The 13,138-nt window shown below is 40.3% G+C and overlaps 1 long non-coding RNA gene across 1 annotated transcript; it reads right to left on the bottom strand.

Annotated features, from left to right (window-relative positions):
- Positions 1–1,793: 1,793 nt before the first annotated feature.
- LOC135735403 (uncharacterized) lies at positions 1,794–10,394 on the bottom strand. The gene is made up of 4 exons (XR_010527557.2): positions 10,311–10,394; positions 10,053–10,182; positions 2,464–2,595; positions 1,794–1,867 (listed from the first exon to the last, which is right to left on the bottom strand). It is a non-coding gene; the product is annotated as an uncharacterized lncRNA (long non-coding RNA).
- Positions 10,395–13,138: the final 2,744 nt, after the last annotated feature.

The raw sequence follows: 13,138 nt of genomic DNA, 5'->3' as shown, positions 1-13,138 counted from the left end.
GAGTTATGATTAAAGTATGATTTTTTTTTTTTTTACAAAAAAACAGTTTATATCATTTCAAAGTAAAATTTATACATACCAGATATAATGGCTGTTATGTCAAAGTAGATTTATCCAGGTCTAAATATTTATACCATAAATATTGGTGATAGGCGAATGTATAAAACCATGTGAATGATTTAGCTAAAGATTAGCCTGAATTACTAAGCTAGGCAGTTTCCCAAAACGGTGGCTGTGAAGCAAAGTGAACCAGGGGTTCAACCACACCATGAGGCACTGAAACCATTGAATATGTTTCATTAAAAAAAATATTTCTGTGTTGTTTCGCACAACCAATTTGATCATTTTTAAACATTTTAGAAAACATATCATGCTAAGACATTACAATATTAATTAATTTTAATTTTATGCATTTGGCGTTTTGCAGGTCCATACTGAAAAAACAAACTTGCCACTCAGAAACGTCCATTGACAATCTCCAAATAATAAGTTGTTCCTCAAAATCTGTATTTTCATCTGATACAGACTCAAACATGAGTGGATGACATCAGAGTACCGGGAGAGCGATGTAAACCAACCTCCTTCGCTTTATTTCTCGCGGTACTCTGATGTCATCTGCTTGTCGGCTCTTGCGGTGCTGCGTAAAGTTGACCACACCTAAAAAAAATGTACTGCTAAACTCAACCCAAATGCTCTGTATATACCAGCACATCCTTTATTAATTGTATAGCAGGAAAAGTTATATTCTACTTCTCAGCGTGAAATACAGGAAACAACTGGCAGCAGTGTTACCATTATTTTCCTGTTAAATCAACATTTATTTTGTTTCCATCAAATATTGTTAATTATTTTTATCATAGTAACGTGTACCACTGAGTGTTATAGACATTTTTCTAGCTTGAGTTAATACAAGAATAGGCATAATCCATCAGATAACACTTAAGTAAAAGAAAACTAATAGTCTGTGTTGAAATTAACTTTTTATTGTAATACAAACACTTTACTTACAAATATAGGCACACATGAATCAGACAAATCACAGAAATATATTGTATATCATGTTCATTGCTGACATCTGTGGTCGCTGGATGGAAAATAACAACTGCGTCTGTCTTAAACTAGCAAAGACACTTGCGTTTGGCTTTGCATTGTGTCAGTGCAAGATAGGGCCCTAAACCTCCACATTTAATGTTCCATGAATTGCTAAGATTCAAATAAAAAGACTCAAACCAAGGATATACACTCTTGACTCCTGGTCATATAAAAATGTTACACATAGGCTCAGATTAATCACAATCAAATCTCATTTTCTCATGTTCATGGCTTAAAAAGTAGCAAATACATTTTACAGCCAAATAAATTGTTCATTATAAAAATTTCTGACCCTCAAAACATACACAGCAAGCAATTTGGGCTAAAACCAGTCTAAATTTGGGCTGTCAGTGAAAATCTAATAGACGTCTACCATAGCCCAAGAATAGACATTCGTATAAGTTTAAAACAAATGAAAGCAAACACCTTGAACACCTGTTGACTTTGCCTACATGTTGGAAAATCATACATCTTCAAGTTATGGCAAAAATGGCATGTAACCAAATTCAAGGCTATTTAGGGTAGAAGTGGGTTACTCATAGCCGGTCTATATTGGGTCTATAGTTCGCCGTCATTTCAACATCTTGGTGTTTTCTTGCTTGGTAGTGTTACCTTAACCACTAAAATTCAACATGTATGAATACATTCAAACTGATACCTAACTCATCAATAAAGAACTATAAACAAAATAAACAAATAAAAAACAGTGTCACTGCTTAGACCACTAACCATTTTCTCAAAGCACACAATGAGGATCCTTTGCGAAGTCTTGGGTCTGTTTATGAGAGAGAGAGAGAGAGAGTCAGGATTTTGCACGGAGAAGATCCCAAATGCGGACGTGATGGAACTACACTAGACTTTATTGACAAAACTAGGTAAAAAAAAACAGGAAAACAATACCCACGAGGGGGCAAACAGAAGAGGGCAAACAATAATCTAACAAGACAACACTAAACACTATAACTTAAACATGACACTAAACATTAACTGGAACACAAGATATTCAATGTAAAACTCACTGGTAACACTTTGACAAACGGAGTAACAATGACGAACCCGCAGTGGACAACAAACACAAGGACTCTTAAATAGGGAGAAAGTAAATTACACCTGGAAAATAATCACAAGTAAGAGACCCGGGAAATGCGTGGTCAGAATAAACCAATACTAAAACCACACATTTCCCACATAGAACATATGTACTGTCAGAACCCTGCCATGCTAAACTAGATCTAAATACAAACAAGGATCTGGCAGGATTCTGACAGAGAGAGAGATAGAGAGAGATGAATTCCATAATTTTAAATTTTTAATCCAAAATTATGGCTTGACCTAACAAAAGCTAATGTATAATGTATACATCTTACTCACCATTTTCAAATGAAATCCCACTGAAAGTCCATGAGCTTGCTCAAGAGGCTGGCGACATGTGAATTGACAGTTCTTCTTTTTTCCCCCTTTGCAGCATTTGTCCCTTTTTTGGGGTTTATACCCACAAAGTCTCTGAGAAATTATACACTTTTTAAAAATCGAGTAATTCACACAGACTAACAGCACATCAAAGACAACAAATGTACATGAACCATCCTCTACATGCACTAACTGATTTTCAAAATCAAAGTTAATTGCTAAATCCCATCACCAGACCTGTTACAGTTTTTCTCCATTGGTTTGGCTCATTTCTTGAAACAGAAATTACATTCTCAAAACAACATGGACAAACCTCCAAACCACTTGGCAAGTGTTCACAACAGAATTGAATTTCTCATTCATTTCATCAAATTGCAAATATCTAAGTACATGTCTCAATAGCTCAGTACATCTTTGCAACTGATTAAGTACAGGTAGCCTACATTTAGCACAATTTCCAAGTGAATAGATCTTGTTGATCTAAACTGATTGGTTGATTCTCAGTCTAATGGTTGTTCACTCCAAAATGTGTCAGCGTCATTTCATTGTATAAGTCATCACATGCACAATAGTCTGTTCAACTGGCAGAATTAGTCAAGAACATAATACCATGAATAACATATATGAATGCTTTGAACATTTGATAAATTTATTACAGCAATTGACAGTCAGGTAAAACTAAAACTTGACTAACAAAGTAGGAGTTTACGCTTTTGTAGAGAATAATGGCATTTGAAGGAAACGAGGCCCCTCACATCCTCATGTTTGTGGATGAAGCTGGCTTCAACCTGGCCAAGGGCCGAAGACGTGGCCATAAAATTATTGCCCACCGGGCCACGGTGGATGTCTGAGGCCAGTGAGGGGGCAATATTACTTGGTTTGATGCCATATCTGAGAATGGTGTGGCCACTCACATCCCCAGTCTTGGCCCATACTATACACAGATGCTCCTCATCTTCTTGGACCGCCTTCATTTTGATTTGATCCCTCAAAATGAGAAATTCAATTCAATTCAATTTTATTTATATAGCGCTTTTCACAATTTGGTAATTGTATCAAAGCAGCTTTACATAATAGATGTAGTGAAAAGCACAGAAAATCGACAGATAGCACAACATAATACACGATAGCACAAGCAGCTAAATTTGCTGCGGCTATAAATCAACATTATAAGCAAACGTATTACTAATGTAACGTATAGAAGTTAAGCCCAAAAAGGCTGCCTCCCCGTGTTGAAAAACCCCCTAGGAGAAAAAACCCCCGGAATTTTAGCCGGGGAAGTAAAAAAAAGTCCTAGGAGGAAAAAAACCCTTGGGAGATATATATATATATATACACATTGAAACGGAAGGAGATTAAGCGGAGATTAAGCGGGTTCTGCCGGTGGTCTTTGGTCAGGCATCAGCTGGACATCACGTTGAAGGACGGCCAGTAGATCAGAGGTGTGCCGACTTTCACATCTACCGGGACTGGGTCTGTTTGTCTCGTTGTCCTCGGGTCGAGGACGAGACAGGGAGAGAAAAACAAAATCGTATTAGCGTAGCGGCCGTTCATATGTATTGAAGTGTCACACAGTGATGTGGTTTAACTCAGCTTAGTTCCAGACAGACTAACTATTGCGGCATAATTATATTATCCACAGTTGAGGATTTAGCAAATTGGGAGGGTATATATGGTAAATAAGGGTCACCTTCCAATCTTTAAGAGAAAATGAAACCAGACGACCCGTTTGACTAAGGCCTAAAGCCCCACTGTCGTCGTAAATGCAGGTTCAGTGGCAAATGGGTCTATATTGTATGCAATTTACAGGACCAGGCGAAAACGCCAAAACATCGCAACCTGACCATACGTGCTAACCCGTTTGACTAAGGCCGGAAGCCCCACTGTCGTCGTTAATGCAGGTTCAGTGGCAAACGGGTATGTATGGCATACTATTCACAAGACACATGAAAGCGCGAAAAACGCAACCCGACCATACATACCAACCCGTTTGACTAAGGCTGGAGGCCCCACTGTCGTCGTTAATGCGGGTTCAGTGGCAAATGGGTCTGTATGGCATACTATTCATAAGACTTACGATAGCGCCAAAATTGCAACCCGACCATACGTGCCAACCCGTTTGACTAAGGCTGGAGGCCCCACTGTCGTCGTTAATGCAGATTCAGTGGCAAACGGGTCTGTATGGCATACTATTCAGAAGACACACGAAAGCGCGAAAAACGCAACCCGACCATACATACCAACCCGTTTGACTAAGGCTGAAGGCCCCACTGTCGTCGTTAATGCAGGTTCAGTGGCAAACGGGTCTGTATGGCATACTATTCACAAGACTTACGATAGCGCCAAAATCGCAACCCGACCATACGTGCCAACCCGTTTGCCTAAGGCTGGAGGCCCCACTGTTATCGTTAATGCAGGTTCAGTGGGAAACGGGTCGGTATGGTATACTATTCACAAGACACACGAAAGCACCAAAATCGCAACCCAACCATACGTGCCAAACCGTTTGACTAAGGCCGGAAGCCCCACTGTCGTCGTTAATGCAGGTTCAGTGGCAAACGGTGGCAAACTATTTAATGCAATTCATTTTAAGTGTTCATGCAGAAAAGGTTTTTATTTATTTATTTGGTTGGTCTGTGTTATGACCGTGAGTGCATTGTTCCGTGAAAATAACTATTGCGATTTAAGAACCTTTACTAGACAAATTATGCGAATGCTTTGTTGAAGAGAAAAGTTTTAAGTCTAGATTTAAAATGATCGACTGTGTCTGATTCTCGGACATCAGTTGGTAAATCATTCCAGAGCTTAGGGGCTAAGTAGGAAAAGGATCTTCCACTTTTAGACACTTTTGATAGTCTAGGGATAATCAATAGACCAGCATTTTGCGACCGTAGTGTGCGTGATGGAATGTATTCTGATAGTAATTCTTTAAGATATGAGGGTGCTAAGCCATTTAAAGCTTTGTAGGTGATTAGTGATATTTTAAATTGAATGCGATATTTAACTGGTAGCCAGTGTAAAGATGCCAGAATTGGGCTTATGTGGTCATACTTCTTAGATCGAGTAAGTACCCTTGCAGAAGCGTTTTGAACTAGCTGAAGCTTGTTGACCTGATTTGAATGGCATCCCCCGAGTAGCGAGTTACAATAGTCTATTCTAGAGGTCATAAAAGCATGAATAAGCTTCTCTGCATCAGATGTAGACAGCATATGGCGTATTTTTGAGATATTTCTAAGATGGAAGAATGCTGTGCGGCAGACGTTGGCGATGTGACTATCAAAGGATAAGTTGCTGTCGAACATCACACCTAAGTTCCTAACCGTGGAAGATGGCACCACAGTACAGCCATCTATGTGCAATTTGTAATCTGACATATTATGTTTGTAGCGATTTGGTTCAATAATAAGTATCTCTGTCTTATTGGAGTTGAGCTTAAGAAAGTTATGTGCCATCCAGTCACTAACATCGTTAATGCAGTCTTTTAGCTTAGAAAACGTGTGTGTTTCGCTGGGATGCAAGGAGATGTAAAGCTGGGTATCATCCGCATAGCAGTGAAAACTTATGTTATGTTTCCTGATAATGTCTCCTAGGGGTAACATGTATAACGAGAACAGGATAGGACCTAAAACTGATCCCTGCGGTACACCGTATTTAACCAGGGAGTGATATGACTCTTCCTCATTTACATAAACAAAGTGATAGCGATTGGTTAGATATGACTTAAACCAGGCTAGCGCCTGACCACTGATACCAACATAGTTTTCTAGTCTATTGAGTAAGATTATGTGATCTATTGTGTCAAAGGCTGCACTAAGGTCTAGTAATATAAGAATTGAGATTTCACCATGATCGGATGTTAATAGGAGGTCATTTGTAACTCTAAGCAATGCTGTCTCTGTGCTATGGTGGGGCCTGAATCCTGATTGGAACTTTTCATATGTACTATTATTTGTCAAGAATGTGCGTAACTGGCTTGCCACTACCTTTTCTAATATTTTCGAAAGAAAAGGGAGATTTGAGATTGGTCTAAAGTTATTAAGTTATCCTTGGTCAAGCTGTGGTTTTTTAATCAGTGGTTTAATAACTGCTAGTTAGAAAGCTGTTGGAACGTATCCTATTTCTAGCGATGAGTTAAAGATATTTAGAACCGGGGTTGACACTACAGGGAATACCTCTTTAAGTAGTTTTGTGGGAACGGGGTCTAATATACATGACGATGATTTGGATGATGTGACTAGTTTAGATGGCTCATCTATTGTAGTAGGTTTAAATGAATCAAGATGTTCGTATGGTAGTCTAGTGTTAATTGAACTAATGGGTAGAGTGGTGGCTGCCTGGGTAGCTACGATGTTTTCCCGAATAGCCAAAATTTTGTTAGAAAAGAAGTTCATGAAGTCGTTACTATTGTGTTGAAGTTTACTATTGGTTTCTGTTTGTTCTTTGTTTCTAGTCAGTTTCGCAACTATGCTAAAGAGGAAACGAGGGTTATTATGATTCTCATTTATAAGCTTGCTAAGATATGTAGATCTGGCGGTTTTAATAGCCTGTCTGTAGTGTTTAACACTCTGTTTCCATGCTGCACGCCATACTTCTAACTTTGTGCTTCTATAATTTCTTTCCATTTTTCTAGCTGCCTTTTTAAGGGCTGCGGTGTGATGGTCATACCATGGAGCTGGCAGTTTTTCTTTGAATCTCTTTTTTCGAATGGGAGCAACGGCATCCAATGTGTTAGAACAGACATTGTTTAGGTTTTCTATTACAATATCTAGATCGTCACAGTTATCTGCTACATGTTTCATTTGGGACAGGTCTGGAAGAGTGCTAATAAAGCTATCTTTAGTGGTGGAAATTATTGTTCTGGCTAGTCGGTAGCATGTTGTGGATTGAGTGATCCTATCTAGAAGTACAGTGTATGACACAAGGTAATGGTCAGAAACTGCATCACTCTGAGGTGATATTTCGACGTCATTAATATTGAGTCCGATTGACAGAAAAGGTTCTTTATTGGTAAGCGATCTAATGTTAAGAAGGCCGAATTTTAACATTCGAGATTCATCTTTTAATGTATTGTTTTCTAATTTTATATTAATCAGATTTGTACCAGATGTAACAAGTGGTGCCCTGTATTTATTTGTTCGGGGAACAGATACAGTTGAAATGTGCTGATATTTCGGTAAGATTGACTCGAAGTGCTGGGATATAAGTGGTCTTGACATATCACGGCAGCTAACAGACGGACGGTTAAGCCGATCCGTCTGTTTCCTGACCTGGGCCCTGGATAGTCAGACTTTATCAGAATTAAGACTATTGATCAGATTTCTAGTGAGTATAGCACTTCCTTCCGATGACGGATGAAGGCCATCTTGGGTTAGGAGGAATGGTCTTCCCCAGAAATGCTTCCAATTGTCTATAAACCCTACGTTATGCTGAGGGCACCACTTTGACATCCATCCATTGAGAGACACTAATCTACTATGTGTTTCATCTCCCCGGTAGGCGGGGAGGGGACCAGAGCATATTACATTGTCTGACATTGTTTTTGCAATTTCACACATCTCCTTAATACTATCTTTGGTGATTTCCGACTGGCGGAGCCTGGTGTCATTCGTGCCGGCGTGAATAACAATCTTAGAAAACTTCTGCTTAGCATTAGCCAGCACTTTAAGTTTGGATCTAATGTCAGACGTTCTGGCTCCCGGTATACAGTCGACTATGGTGTTTGGAGCCTCAATGTTAGTGTTCCTGAGTATAGAATCTCCAATGACCAGGGCACTTTTAAAAGGTGTTTCAGCTGGTATACTCCTTAGGGGATCGAATCTGTTAGAAATTACCGTAACGTTATGGGTCTTAGAAGGACGCCTTATATGACTATGCCGCCTGACAGTCACCCAGTTTGACCGCCGACTTGACTCTGATGACGGAACCGAGCCATGTGTATTTTGATAAACACTATGCGCGCTCGATACAGTATTTCTAATATTTACATTAGCATCTGATGTCGGAACCGAGCCATTAGTCTTTTCGCTCGATAGATTATTTGCAACAGTAACATTAGCGGTTTTGCTATCCTCAACTAGCATTCGGATGCGCGATTCTAGTTCAGCAACCTTCTCAGTTAACCTTAATACTTCAATACACTTAGTGCATGTAAACCCCTCTATGCTAACAGCAGAAGCTAAACTATACATGTGGCAAGTAGTACACGGAGTCTTACCGCTTTCATGCTGGGCGATGGCGTCTTCGTTTACCCGAACGCGGTCCCCGGAGCTGCATCGCGTGGGGTGTTCGGTTGTGACATGCCTCGGTCGCCTGCGAACGTCTGGGGCCAGGGTGATGTGGGGCATGCTGAATCTGCGAAGGCCGGGCAGCGGTTCCTCCACAGCTTCCCGATCGCTTACATGTTGGGTGATGGCGTCTCCGTTCAGTCGTTCATGGTCCGTGAAGCTGCATCGCGTGGAATGCTCGTTTGTTGCGCGCCTCGTTCGCTTGTGGACGTCGGAAGGCAGGGTGAAGTGGGCGCTGTACCTCGTGTTGGATCTGCTAAAACCGGGAAACAACTCCTCCACAGCTTCCCGCTCAGGTGAGGACAGGTCAGAAAAGCATATATCAGATGAATCCGCCATTAGATCGGAAAATGCTAGCTTCAGCCTCCACCGTTTGTGGATAGCGGGCTATATGCTAACACTGGGTTTATTAGTGATAAATAGTTTCACGTGGTAGTACTGCTCAATAATCGTCACGGTAAAGTATTCCTATGTAAAACTAATAAATTATATTATATAAACAGGAATAAGATGGTAAAAAAAGGATTTTAGATGATGAACTCGACGGAGCTACGATGCACGATCTGTTCAGCGTGACGTCACAAACCGGATCCCTAAAATCATTTTTTTTTATCAGTTTTATACACAATTGTATTCTGCTAGCTAGACAAAAAACAGTACAGTAACCATTGTCAATAAAGGGCTAAGACTGAAAGGTGGACATAAGAGATATTTCAATGGTCCCCTGCCATAGTGACAAAACATCTAAACATTTCGACTTGCAGTGCTTACACAATGCCAAAGGGATGATGCATTTTGGGGGCACTGACTGTTAAAATGAGAAGGATATTTAGTTTTGACACACGAGTGAACTGTTTTGTGAGAGGTATGAGCTTTTGCAGGTGAACCATGTTGTTGTGCCGAACCATCCACTTTATTTTGACAAAAGCACCAAGAGTGTTGAGAACGTCCGTCTGTTTCAAGAAATGAGCCAAAGCAGTTGAGAAGGATATTTGCCATTTTTGTGGCACTGACGCTTTACTGTATATGGGAAAGGAATTTAGTTTTGAAGCATGAGTGAACAGTTTTGGGAAATATATGAGCTTTTGCAAGTAAGCTATAGTGTTGAGCTGAACTGTAAGACTGTTTTGCCAAATTATCTTAGAGTTTTGAGAATGTAATTTCTGTTTCAAGAAATGAGCCAAACCAATGGAGAAAAACTGTAAAACCATGCTTGAGCCACAGCTAGGCCAGAAAAAATGTAGGTGTTAGCAGAAAATATCTTACCTCTGGATGAATTCAAGTGTGAAAACAGGAAAAAAAGACGCCAGCCATGTCACAAAGGTGGACTGGATCCCTTCGCAAATTTGGCCCTCAAGGCTGAGCATCCAGCGCTGGAAGCGTCTTCTCGTTTCTCCTAAAACAGAATTTTTTTAACTGTGAAATTTCTGTTTTAGCTTTAATTTTGAATACAGTTTAGTTTGATACCATTGAATTCACTACATACAACACTAAAGACAACTGTCATATCTACCACCAACTTACCAAGAAGTATCAGACGAGGAGTTGCAGGTATAGAGAGTGAACTCTCAATGTCAGCTGCAGTGGCATATCCCTACATAGAACAAATTAAACACAATATTAATGACATAAGACTCCCACTGAGATAGATAGAATGAGAGATAGATAGAATGAGAGATGGAAAAACAGGATTAAGCAAGTAAGAAACCATTCAAATTTCCACCTGGTTCTGAGATATGGGATATCTTGAACAGCAGTGTTATCAGGGATGATACCCTGCATCTGTAATAAAAATAAATAAATAAATAAATAAACAAATGTAAACATTGATCTACAACTCAATGAAAATTAAAACAGCAAAATAAATAAATAAATAAATAAAAATAGGATGCACTATGCCAATGCAATAAAAAAGTGAATAGCTGTTAACATAGCTAGATACTGCACTAGCCTGATCAGTAGCCTACTGTTTTTGCTGGATTTACCTCATTGATAGCATAAAACATATATATAAAATAGTCACAACAGCATGTCTGGTAGCCCAAACAGCTATAATTCATCAAAGACAAGCAACTGTCATGAATTCATTAAAGCTCTACTGTGTACTTTATTGAGTTAATTCTTAGCAAAAACCCATGTTTTCTTTCAAAAGTATGTGCTCATTCATGTGTAATTACCTCCACCCCACTAATCAAAGTATTCTCGTAAGTGTAGAATCTGCTATTTAAAATGCATACCGTCGAAGCGCTCTCTGGCTGAATCCATGTTGTGCCTCCATCTTTGAAATACATTCGCCGACGAGGGACATTCCTGAAATCCAAGCTCCGCCTTTCGCGCTTTCTCTCTACACTCACGCTGGCCGATAGCTGAAGCCTCCGGAGATTGCATGTGTAGGCGGTATACGTCATCAAGACAGTCTTATTTCAGAATATTAACAATTATAAAGCTGACAATTATTCTTAGTTAATTGTAAATTGATGTAATATGCTTATGACTTTTGAATGTAATTCTCAGTTAATTTAAATAAACCAGACTTGATGACGTATGCAGCCTATGACCAGCGTAGCTGAATCCTTCGGCTGCGACAGCTGCAAACCGTGATGAACCTGCGATCTAATGCTTTGATTTGAAAGCCTGTTGAAGACATATTCTCGAGGACATTAAAACAAGTCGCCAAGGAAGCGAAACGGGTGTTGTGTCTGCAGATTGATTGTGTAGCCACTAGATGGCAGTAGTGAAGAGGAGAAGAGTGAAGTAAAGAAGAGAGGAGAAAGTAAAAACAGTCTCGTGTCTCTGGTTATTTTCTTTTACTGATTATAACCTACAAACATCACATTTGGCGACGAGGATGTAGATTTCAGTTCCTTTACCGGCTCCATTTCTGCCATGCCCTGGTGAGCCTTCACTTACATTTACCGTTTGGCTCAAAATGTTTGAAAATTACCTACTTGTAATCGATGCTACTGGTGACGCATGGCCAGAGGAAAGAAAGCGAGCTGTTCTGCTACATGCTTTGGGCACAGAAGGACAAAGACTGTTTTATACCTTACCAGACACGGGCAATACTTATACCATGGCTGTCGCTGCGCTGAAAAGCCATTTCATTCCTGCAGTTAATGTTGTCGCTGAGAGACACAAATTTAGGCAAAGAGCACAGCGAACTGACGAAACTATTAATCAGTTCCTGGCTGCTTTACGTGAGCTTTCGATTACATGTGATTTCGGAGACATGGAAGAACAAATGCTACGCGACCAGCTCGTGGAGCGAGCGGCAACTTCGCGCGTTCGGGACAGACTTTTGCTTGAACCTGACCTCACACTGAATAAAGCCGTCTCAATAGCAGCACAAATGGAGACTGCATCAAAGAACTCTGAGATTCTTTCAGACACTTCACAAGTACGAGCTATACAGAGTCACCGTAATGCTAAACAAAGGGACAGAAAGTCAATTCCTTCCCCTTCGTCAGATCGGTCAGTCGAGAACGCGAAACAGCGCCGTTCCTGTTACCGTTGCGGTTCCAAAAATCATCTGGCTAACAAACCCTCATGTCCAGCGATCAAAGCAGTGTGTAATTCATGTGGAAAAGTTGGGCACTTTGCCAAAGTTTACCGATCAACACAGAAACAGGTGCGTGAGATTGTGATACCAGAGCTCACTGTATTATACATGAATGACCCTGAGACGGTGACAGACAAAATTCTCTGTTCAGTACAAATTAAAACTAATGATGGATATTGTCAGCCAGTCAGGTTAATTGTGGACACAGGCTCATCAGTATCCATACTGCCCGAGTGCATTTACCGTAAACATTTTGCTTCATACACCCTCAATCCAGCAACAGTTAAATTAGTTTCTTATGCTAAAGAGCCTATTCCAGTGTTGGGGTGTTTTTCTACAGATGTTTACCATGATGGTAGTACAGCAGCGGGCACGTTCTACGTCGTGAAGTCAGGCTCACCTTTGCTAGGGATGGATCTGCTGAAAGCACTTCACTGCCGCATTGAAGGTGATACAGTGATTACTAAGGAGAATTCTGAAATACTGCCAGTGCACATAGTAGGATGCGCAAGTGGATTCATACACAAAGTGAAGGTGAAAGAAGGTTTCGTTCCTGTTCAGCAAAAACTGAGAAGATTGTCATTGTCAGTCCGGCAAGCCGTTTCGGACGAACTAAAAAGACTGTTGGAGCATGACATAATCGAACGAGTGGATGCATCTCCATGGGTCTCCCCAATTGTAGTGACAAGAAAGAAAGGAGGTGACATTCGCATGTGCATCGATTTAAGGGAGCCTAATAAGGCTATAGTTGTAGATAGCCACCCTTTGCCTCATATAGAGGAACTGTTGGCAG

Source organism: Paramisgurnus dabryanus, chromosome 7 (assembly GCF_030506205.2).
Source record: "Paramisgurnus dabryanus chromosome 7, PD_genome_1.1, whole genome shotgun sequence".
Classification (NCBI taxonomy): Eukaryota; Metazoa; Chordata; class Actinopteri; order Cypriniformes; family Cobitidae; genus Paramisgurnus; species Paramisgurnus dabryanus.
Note: the sequence above shows the minus strand (reverse complement) of the source record. Positions and strands in the feature narration are given on the sequence as shown.